The sequence below is a fragment of the Chiloscyllium plagiosum genome, unplaced genomic scaffold, assembly GCF_037043375.1.
Source record: "Chiloscyllium plagiosum isolate Xiang-an unplaced genomic scaffold, Cpla_swu_hap1 HiC_scaffold_17, whole genome shotgun sequence".
Lineage (NCBI taxonomy): Eukaryota > Metazoa > Chordata > Chondrichthyes > Orectolobiformes > Hemiscylliidae > Chiloscyllium > Chiloscyllium plagiosum.
In genome coordinates, this window is record NW_028270155.1 from 6442243 (window position 1) to 6453894 (window position 11652).

Consider the following 11652-nt stretch of genomic DNA (forward strand, 5'->3'; position numbering starts at 1 on the left):
TCTGAGGAAGGATGTTCTTGCCATAGAGGGAGTGCATCCCAAATTGATTCGTGGAACGGCAGGACTGCCACAGAAGAGAGATTGAGTTGATTAGGATTATATTCCCTGTAGTTTTGAAGAATGAGGGGTTGTCTCATAGAAACCTATCAGATTCTAACAGGACCAAACAGAAAGGGTGTTCCCAATAGATCCAGGAGTCGTTGTTTATGGTTAAGGGGTGAGCCATTTAGGACCGAGATGAGGAATTTCTTCACCCACAGAGTGGTGAACCTGTGGAATTCTCTGCCACAGAAAATGATTGAGGTCAAACGTTTTGTGTTTTCAAGAAGGAGCTGAAGGATGGCTGAAGGGATCAAGGGATATGGCGGAGGGCAGAATTAGGATATTGAGCTCCATGATCGGCCATGATCAAGATGAAAGGTGGTGGAGATTTGAGGGGCCAACTGGCCAACTCCTGCTCCTATCATCTATATTTTCATGTTAATTATAATGTCTATAATGAAAACTTATGAAAACCCGTTATCTCCGTATTTCCATTAGTAATATCCCAGACTAACTTTCTGTAAGTCCAAAGTTCACTTTGTTAACTCTTTTTCTTTTAATCATACATTGAAACTCTTAGTCTATGTTTTTGTAATTCTAGCTAGCTTTCTTTCATACTCTTTTCTCGTCTATATGTAGATTGTAACACTCCATGCTGATCACCGAGCCTTCTTGCCAAGCTTCACTTGTTCCTTCCTTTATTCACCATTTTACAATGTGGTTACTGATATGGGGCCTGCACACCACACCCACAAGTGATCCATGCCTTTATCGTTTCTCATCTCTACCCAAACTACTTCTACGACCTAGTTTCCTAGATTTAAGTCCTCCTCTCTATTATGTTGAGAGTATGATTAATCAACAAACCCACCCCTCAACCTTTTTCGCCTTTTTCTGCCCTTCATAAATGCCTAGAACCCTGAAATATTCAGGCCCCTGTAGCCATGCCTGTGTGATGACAATTGGATCATTCTTAATAATGGCTGTTTCCACGTTCAGATCCTTGCATCTGGTATAGAGATTTCAGCTTGTCATTTTCTTAATCCCAAAACGGAAATCAGGCTTGACAAATTTCCTGGAATCCTCCGAGAATGTAACTAGCAAGGTTGATCGGTGGAAGACATTGAGTATAGCTCATTTGGACTTTCAGAAAGCTTCTGACAAAATCCCACATAAGAGATTAATGTGTAAAATCTAATTCTAATTGCATCTGGTATAGAGATTTCAGCTTGTCTTTTCCTTAATGCTGTAACCTCCAAACTTATGAGCTAATTCACTCTTAGATGCATTTTCTCTATCCCTTCCTGTCACAGTTGGTTAACATTTTCAATACAAATACCTATCTCTCTTGCCTTGTCTTGACTCTTCGACATCTTGCCAAATTTTAAGTGCCTCCCCCAGCATTTCATTTAAAACCCTTTCCACATCCTTAATTATGCAGCTTACAAGAGTAATAGCTCCAGTATAGTTCAGGTGTAGACCATCCCAACCATGCAGTCAAAATTTCCCAGTACTGGTGCGAGACCCCTATAAATCACACCCCTCCTTGAGCCAAGAAACTAGAACGCCACTAGATATTGGAGAAGAATGAGGCCATTTGGCCTATTGAGTATACTCTACCATTTGATCACGACTGATATGTTTCTTAACCCCATTCTCCTACCTTCTCCCAATAACCTTTGATTCCCTTACTAATCAACAACCTATCTATCTCTGTCTTAAGCACACTCAATGACTTGGCCTCTATGGTCCTCTGTGGCAATGAGTTCCACTGAGTCACCACCCTCTGGCTGGAGAAATCCCTCCTCATTTCAGTTCTAAAGGGTTGTCCCTTCACTCTGAGGCAGTGGCTTGGGCTCTTGTCTCTCCTACTCATGGAAACATCTTCTCCATGTCCAGTCTATCCACACCACTCAGTATTCTGTAAGTTTCAATCAGATCCCCTCACTTCTCCAATCTTATTTACCCTGTGCCAATTCACATAGCTCAGGTAATAGTCCAGATGTTACCTTTGAGAGTCTGCCTTTTATTCTAACATCTGCCTCATTATCCTGTCTGTGCTGGAACTCTTTCTTTGTCCATTATATTTGTGTTCCTTGTATCTAGTTGCTACCTTGCAACAAACTACATTGTGGTTAAGACAGCCTCTCTTTCTTAGATCACAAATTGCTTTTCCTCTACTACATCAGATCTGTAGATCCCTATCCTGAAACAAAATATTTAAAAATTCAATCCCTGGGTGCAAGCACTGCTGACTGGGCCAGCATTTATTGCCCGTCCCTAGTTGCCCCCTTGAGAAGGTGGTTGAGACGCATTCTTGAACTGCTATGGTCTATGTGTTGCGGGTTGACCCACAATGCCCTTTGTTCTAGGATTTTGACCCAGTGACAGTGAAGGAACGGCAATATATTTCCAAGTCAGGATGGCGAGTGGCTTGGAGGGGAACTTGCAGGGCGTGGTGTTCCCATGTATCTGCCGCTGTTGTCCTGTGTGGGTTTGGAAGGTGCTGTCTGAGGATCATCAGTAAATTTATATAAATACATCTTGTAGACAGTACACACTTCTGGTAGTCAGTGTTGGTGGGAGAGGGAGTGATAACTTCAAATCTGTGAGCAATAGTATAAGCAACACATACAGACAATGGAATAGGAGGCCCCACTGCGATTATCAACCCTGTAATTTCCTAATGTGGCTCAGTATCAAAGTTTTGTTCGTCTGCTCTCCTGTGAAGCATTTGGCAATTGTTTATGATGTTAAAGGTGCTATATAAATACAAGTTTTTGTGATTGTGGAATCATGAAACTGAAGGAAGCAGCTGTGGAAAGCTGTCACTAACAACAGGAAGTTATTGATGAAGGATGACAAGAGCAGAAAACAAAGAGATTGCCACAAATACCTCCTGTGCTAAAGTCAATGCTCAGCAAGGATTGTTAGGGGTTTTCAGTCCTGAATCATCAACATTCTTTCTTGTCCACCACATCAATGCCAATTCAAAATTGCAAGGCTCAGCGTGGCCAATATAAAATTGACAATGGGCTCTAGAAATAGGAATGGGGGAAGACAATCCAGCCTTTCAAGTCTGCATTTCTCTTCACGTATTTGTTTGATCTATATTTTATCTTCACCCATCTGTCTTTGCCGCATTTGCACTTAGACTCAGAGTCAGACAGCATAGAAACGGACCCTTCAGTCTCATGGGCTTTTGTCCAAAACATCGATTCTCCTGCTCCACAGCCTGATCTGCTGTGCTTTTCCAGCACCACACTCTTGACTCTAATCTCCAGCATCTGCAGTACTCACTTTAGCCTTCAATCTAATTTGTCCATGCTTACCAGATATCCTAACCTGATTGTAGTCCCATTTGCCAGCTTTTGGCTCAATTCTATGAGAAGGTGACCAAGCAGGTGGATGAGGGATAGCAGTTGATGTGGTGTATATGGATTTCAGTAAGGTGTTTGATAAGGTTCCCCACGGTAGGCTCTTGTAAAAATATAGAGGTATGGGATTGAGTGAGATTTATTGGTTTGGATCAGAAATTAGCTAGCTGAAAGAAGACAGAGTGTGGTAGTTAATGGAAAATATTCATTCTGGAGTTCAGTTACTAGCGGGGTACTGCAAAGATCAGTTTTGGGCCCACTGCTTTTATCATTTTTATAAATGACCTGGATGAGAGCATAGAAGGATGGGTTAGTAAAATTGCCAATGACATAAGGTTGGTAGAGTTGTGGATAGTGACGAAGGATGTTGTAGGTTACAGAGAGACATAGATAAGTTGCAGAGCTGGGCTGAGAGGTTCCAAATGGAGTTTCATGTGAAAAAGTGTGAGGGTATTCACTTTGGAAGGAGTAACAGGAATGCAGAGTACTGGGCCAATGGTAAGATTCTTGGTAGTGTAGATGAGCAGAGACATCTCGGTGTCCATGTACATAGATCCCTGAAAGTTGCCACCCAGGTTGATAGGGTTGTTAAGAAGGCATATGGTGTGTTAGCTTTTATTGGTAGAGGGACTGAGTTTCGGAACCATGAGATCATGCTGCAACAAAACTCTAGTGTGGCTGCACTTGGAGTATTGTATACAGTTCTGGTCACCACATTTCAGGAAGAGTGTGAAAGTTTTGGAAAGGGTTCAGGGAGATTTACTAGGATGTTGCCTGGTATGGAGGGAAGCTCTTACAAGGAAAGGCTGAGGGACTTGAGGCTGTTTTTATTAGAGAGAACAAGGTTGAGAGGTGACTTAATTGAGACATATAAGATGATCAAAGGGTTAGATAGGTAGGACAGTGAGAGCCTTTTTCTATGTATGGTGATAGCTAGCACGAGGGGACATAGCTTTAAATTGAGGGGTGATAGATATAGGACAGATGTCAGAGGTAGTTTCTTTACTCAGAGAGTAGTAGGGGTGAGGAACACACTGCTTGCAACAGTAGTAGATTCACCAACTTTAAGGGCATTTAAATGGTCATTGGATAGGCATATGGATGAGACTGTGGTGCTGGAAATGCACAGTTGGTCAGGCAGCAACCGAGGAGCAGGAGAATTGATGATTCAGGCAAAAGCCTTCATCAGGAATGAGGCTGTGAGCCGAGGGGTGGCGAGATAAATTGGCACGGGGGAGGAGGTAGCTGAGAGTGTGTTAGGTGAATGAAGTTGATAGGTCAGAGAGGAGAAGGAGTGGATAGGTTGGAAGGAAGATGGACAGGTAGGACAGGTCATGAGGGCAGTATTGAGTTGGAATGTAGGAACTGGGATAAGATGGAGGGAGGGGAAATGAGGAAACTGGTGAAATCCATATTGATGTCATGTGGTTGGAGGGTCCCAAGGTGGAAGATGAGGTGTTCTTCCTCCTGGCACCGGGTGGTTAGGAAGCGGTGATGGAGGAGGCCCAGGACCTGCATGAGTGGGAGGGGGAGTTGAAGTGTTTGGCCACGCGGTGGTGGGTTTGGTTGGTTCGGGTGTCCCAGAGATGTTCTCTGAAGCACTCTGCGAGTATGTGCCCGGTTTCTCCAATATAGAGGAAACCGCATCGGGAGCAAATGATACAGTAAATGACATGTGGAAGTGCAGGTAAAACTTTGATAAATGTGGAAGGCTACTTTGGGGCCTTGGATGGAAGTGAGGGGGGAGATGTGGCCACATGTTTTTCAATTCCTGCGGTGGCAGGGGAAGGTGCCAGGACGGGAGGGCGGGTTGTTGGGAGGCGTGGAACTGACAAGGGATTCGCTGAGGGAACGGTCTTTATGGAAAGGGGATAGGGGTGGGGAGGGAAATATATCTCTGGTAGTGGGGTCTGTTTGTAGGTGGTGAAGTGGAAATGGCGGGGGATACAGGGGTATGCATCGGTGCACTGACTTCTACACTGCCAAAGAAATGAACCAACTCACAGACACCTTCTTCTACCACCCCCTTGACCACGACCTCAAATTCCACCACCAAACCATCATCTCCCAGACTATCCATAACCTCACCACCTCAGGGGATCTCCTACCTACAGCTTCCAACATCATAGTTTGGGAAACTCGCACTGACCAATTCTACCTCCTATCCAAGATCCACAAGCCTGACCACCCTGGCTAACCCATTGTCTCAGCCCCACCAAACTCATCTCCACCTATTTCGATACTGTCTTATTCCCCCTGGTCCAGGAACTTCCCACATACATTTGGGACACCACCAAGCCCTTCATTTCCTTCAACACTTCCGTTTCCATGGCCCTCAATGCCTCAGCCTCACCATGGACATCCAATCCCTCTACACCTCCATCTTCCATGGCCAGGGCCTCTAAGCCCTCTGTTACGTCCTCTTCTGACGTCCCCACCAGTATTCTTCCACCGACACTCTTATTTGTTTGGCTGAACTGGTCCTCACCCTTAACAATTTCTCTTTCCAATCCTCCCATTTCCTCTAGACAAAAGGGGTAGCCTGGGCACCTGTATGGGCCCCAACCATGCCTATCTCTTTGTCAGCTATGTGGAACAGTCCATCTTCCATAGTTACAGTGGCACCAATCCCCACCTTTTCCTCCACTAGATTGATGACTGCATCAGTACCACCTTATGCTCCTATGAGTAGGTTGGAATAGTTTATCAACTTCACCAACACATTGTACCTTGATTTTAAATTCACCTGGACCATCTCAGACACCTCCCTCCCCTTCCTGGACCTCTCCATCTTCATCAATGGTGACCGACTCAACACTGACATCTTTTACAAAACCACAACCTCCCACAGCTACCTGGATTACACCTCCTCCGCCCTGTGTCCTGTAGAAATGCTATCCCTTATTCCCAATTCCTGCTGCCAGGAGGACCAGTCCCACCACAGAACACACTAAATGGCCTCTTTCTTTAAAGACTGCAAATTCCCCTCCCACGTGATCGATGATGCCCTCCAATGCATCTCATCCACTTCCCACACCTCCGCCCTCAAACCCAACCCCTCCCACCGCAACAAGGACCGAACCCTCCCGGTCCTCACCTTCCACCCCATCAACCTCTAGATACATTGCATCATCCTCTGCCTTTTCTGCCACCTACAAACGGACCCCAACACCAGGGATAAAGTTCTTTCCCCACCCCTATTCGCTTTCCATAACTCCATTGTTAGGTCCATGCCCCCCCACTAACCCACCCTTCCCTCCTGGCACCTTCCCCTGCCACCGCAGGAATTGCAAAACCTGTGGATCACCTCCCCCCCTACCTCCGTCCAAGGCCCCAAAGGAGCCTTCCACATCCATCAAAGTTTCACCTGCACTTTCACACGTGTTATTTACTGTATCCGTTGCCTACACGCAGAGCGCTTCAGGGAACATCTCCAGGACACCCACACCAACCAACCCCACCGCCCTGTGGCCAAACACTTCAACTCCCCCTCCCACTCCACCAAGGACATGCAGGTCCTGGGCCTCCTCCATTGCCAAACCGGAACCACCCGACACCTGGAAGAAGAACATCTCATCGTCCGCCTCAGGACCTTCCAACCCCACGACATCGATGGGAATTTCACCAGTTTCCTCATTTCCCCTCCCTCTAACTTATCCCAGTTCCAACCTTCCAACTCGGCACTGCTCTCATGACCTGTCCTACCTGTCCATCTTCCTTCCAACTGATCCACTACACCCTCTCCTCTGACCTATCACCTTTACCCCCACCTTCATTTACCTATCGCACTCTCAGCTACCTTACTCCCAGCCCCCCACCGCCCACCCCCAACCCCCCAATTTATCTCACCACCCACTTGGCTCACAGCGTCATTTCTGATGAAAGAACTTTGCCCAAAACATCGATTTTCCTGCTTCTTAGATGCTGTCTGACCTGCTGTGCTTTTCCAGCACCACACTCTTGACTCTAATCTCCTGCATCTGCACTCCTCACTTTTGCCTGTCTGGACAAGAATAGAATAGTGTAGGTTAGATAGGCTTCATATTGGTTCCAAAGGTCAGTGCATCATCAAGGGCCGAAGGGCCTGAGATTGTGCTTTAATGTTCTGTGTTCTATCTCTGTAACCTTCCCTATTCCCATATCCATCCAGATACCTTGTAAATGTTGTAATAATATCACCTCCACCACCTCCTCTGGCAGCTCTTTCCACACATGCACCACCCTCTGCATGAAAATGTTGGCCCTCAGGTCCATTTTAAATCTTTCCTCTCTCACCTTAAACCTATGTCCTTTTATTTTCGACTCCTCTAGCCTGGGGAAAAGACCTTGGCTGTTCGCCCTCTGATTTTATAAACCTCTGTAAGATCACCTTTGCAACCGTACTACAAACTGTTTTGGCCTTGTCATAAATGGCATCCTCTTATTGTTTGAGTTGAGGTCTGCAGCAGATCAGCCACAGTCTTATATAATGGCTTAGGAGGCTGGGTATCCCATTCCTCCTCCTATTTCCTATGGTCTTACATTCTTCACTCCCTGTACCTGATGGTAATAGATTCATCACAATTGTAATACTTTATGTTTCTTGCTTCAGATACTATTTCAAAAGTAATCATCTCTGGAGGAGGTGGGACTATTACAAATTGAATGGTCTACACCTGGGCTTGACTGGCACCATTGTCCTTGGGGGTGCTTTTGCTAACGCTGTTGGGGAGGGTTTAAACTAATGTGGCAGGGGGATGGGAACCAAGTGAGGAGGTTAGTGGACAGGAAGGAGTTAGTAACTAAAGCCTGTAAGGAACTAGATGATGAAGTCAGCATGACTACGGGGAAGAGTAGGCAGGGAGAAGATTATGAATGCAAATGGACAGGTGGTCTGAGGTGCATTTGTTTTAATGCGAGAAGTGTAGTAGGTAAGGCGGATGAATTTAGGACTTGGATTAGTACCTGGGAGTATGATGTTATTGTTATTACTGAGACTTGGTTGAGGGAAGGGCATGATTGGTAATTAAATATCCCAGGATATCGATGCTTCAGGAGGGATAGAGAAGGAGGTAAAAGGGGTGGAGGAGAGGATATCACAGCTGTGCTGAAGGAGGGCACTATGGAGGACCCGAGCAGTGAGGCAATATGGGCACAGTCAGAAATAGGAAAGGTGCAGTAACAATGTTGGGGCTCTACTACAGGCCTCCCAACAGCGAGCAAGAGATTGAGGTACAAATATGTAGAGAGATCATAGAAAGATGTAGGAGCAACATGATGGTGGTGATAGGAAATTTTAATTTTCCCAACATTGACTGGGATTCACTTAGTGTTAGAGGTCTTGATGGAGCAGAATTTGTAAGGAGCATCCAGAAGGGTTTTCTAGAGCAGTATATAAATAGTCCAACTTTGGAAGGGGCCATACTGGAGCTGGTGTTGGGGATTGAACCCGGCCAGGGGAGTGAAGTTTCAGTAGGGGATTACTTTGAGAATAGTAATCACAATTCCGTAAGTTTTAGAATACTCGTGGATAAATACAAGAGTGGTTCTAAAGGAAGAGTGCTAAACGGGGGGAGGCCAACTATAGCAAAATTCGGCAGGAGCTGGGGAATGTGGATTGGGAGCAGCTGTTTGAGGGTAAATCCACATTTGATATGTGGGAGGCTTTTAAAGAAAGGTTGATTAAAGTGCAAGAGGGATATGTTCCTGTGAAAATGAGGGATAGAAATGACAAGATTAGGGAACCATGGATGAGAGGTGAAATTCTGAGACTAGCTAAGAGGAAAAAGGAAGTATATATAAGGTCTAGGTGACTGAAGACAGACAAAGCTTTGGAAGAATATCGGGAATGTAGGACCAATCTGAAATGAGGAATTAAGGGGGCTAAAAGGGGTCATGAGATATCTTTAGCAAACAGGGTTAAGGAAGATCCCAAAGCCTTTTATTCATGTATAAGGAGCAAGAGGGGAACTAGAGAAAGGGTTGACCCAGGACAAATTGATTCCTGAAGAAGGGCTTATGCCTGAAACGTTGATTCTCCTGCTCCTCGGATGCTGCCTGGCCTGCTGTGTTTTTCCAACATCACACTTTTCAACAAAGGGTTGGCCCGCTCAAGGACAAAGTAGGAAAGATATGCATGGAGTCAGAGCAAATGGGTAAGATTCTTAAAGAGTACTTTGCATCAATATTCACTGAGGAGAGGGACATGATGGATGTTAAAGTTAGAGATAGATCGTTGAGAACTCTGGTCAGGTCGGCATAAGGAGGGAGGAAGTGTTAGGTATTCTAAAAGGTATTTATGTGGACAAGGCCCCAGGTCTGAATGGGATCTACCCCAGGTTACTGAGGGAAGCAAGAGAGGATATTACTGGGGCCTTAACAGATATCTTTGCAGCATCCTTGAACACAGGTGAGATCACGGAGGACTGGAAGATTTGCTAATGTTGTCCCCTTGTTTCAGAAGGGTAGCAGGGATAATCCAGGTAATTACTGACCTGTGAGCCTGACGTCAGTGGTAGGGAGCTACTGGAGAAGATACGGAGGGATAGGATCTATTCCCATTTGGAAAAAAATGGACTTATCAGTGATAGGCAGCATGGTTTTGTGCTGGGAAGGTCATGTCTTACAAACCTAATATAATTCTTTGAGGAAGTGACAAAGTTGATTGATGAGAGAAGGGATGTAGATATCATATACATGGACTTTAGTAGAGTGTTTGACAAGGTCCCCCATAATAGGCTGATGGAGAAAGTGAAGTCGCATGGAGTCCAGGGTGTGCTAGCAAGGTGGATAGAGAACTGACTGGACAGCAAGAGACAGAGAGTAGTAGTGGAAGGGAGTTTCTCAAAATGGAGACCTGTGACCAGTGTTGTTCCACAGGGATCCGTGCTGGGAGCACTGTTGTTTGTGATATACATAAATGATTTGGAGGAAGTTGTAGGTTGCTTCATTAGCAAGTTTTCAGATGACACTAAGATTGGTGGAGTAGCAGATAGTGAAGGGGACTGTCAGAGAATACAGCAGAATATAGATCGATTGGAGAGTTAGGCAGAGAAATGGCAAATGGAGTTCAATCTGGGCAAATGTGAGGTGATGCATTTCGGAAGATCCAATTCAAGAGCGAAATATACAGTAATTGGAAAAGTCCTGGGGAAAATTGATGTCAAGAGAGATCTGGGTGTTCAGATTCATTGTACCGTGAAGGTGGCAATGCAGGTCGATAGAGTGATCAAGAAGGCATACAGCATGCTTTCCTTCATCGGACGGGGTATTGAGTACAAGAGTTGGCAGGTCATGTTACAGTTGTATAAGACTTTGGTTCGGCCACATTTGGAATACTTACAGTTCTGGTCACCACATTAGCAAAAGGATGTGGATGTTTTGGAGAGCGTGCAGAGGAGGTTCACCAGGATGTTGCCTGGTATGGAGGGTGCTAGCTATGAAGATAGGTTGAGTAGATTAGGATTATTATCATTAGAAAGACAGAGGCTGAGGGGGGACCTGATTGAGGTCTACAAAATCATGAGAGGTATAAAGTTAAAAATCACACAACACCAGGTTATAGTCCAACAGGTTTAATTGGAACCACACTAGCTTTCAGAGCGACGCTCCTTCATCAGGTGGTAGTGGAGGGCTCAATCCTAACACACAGAATTTATAGCAAAAATTTACAGTGTGATGTAACTGAAATTATACATTGAAAAATTGATTGTCTGTTAAGCCTTTCATCTGTTAGAATACAGCGATAGTTTCACTTCTTTCATGTGTAAATCACAAAACCTTTTTTTTAAAAAGTTGCATTCTCGGGTTAGCTGTTAACAATGGTGATAGCTAGACAGTATGTTGAAGGAGTTAGCCCCCTGTGTTCTCTGTCTATGCCGTGAGGTTTAGGTTGATTCTAATCTAAAAAGTGAGATAATGGAGTTTTACATAAATTCATGCAGTTTTTGAGCTCAGAGTTCTACATGAATGCATGCAGTTTTTAAGCAAAGTAACCTTGCAACTACAAATTCACCCCACAAAATATATGTGTGCATGTGGGTCTTTGTCTGTCTATGTGTGTGTGTATCTGGGTTGGGGGTTGTGAGTGTGAGAAAGTGTATGTGTGTGTGCGTAGTGAGTGCAGAATGTCTTAAGTCTGCAAGGATGCCCGGAGGCATGGTACATTGGGGAAACCGAGCAAAGGCTACAACATAGATAGAGTAATAGATAAAGTAGACAGTCAGAAACTTTTTCCCTGGGTACAACAGAGTGT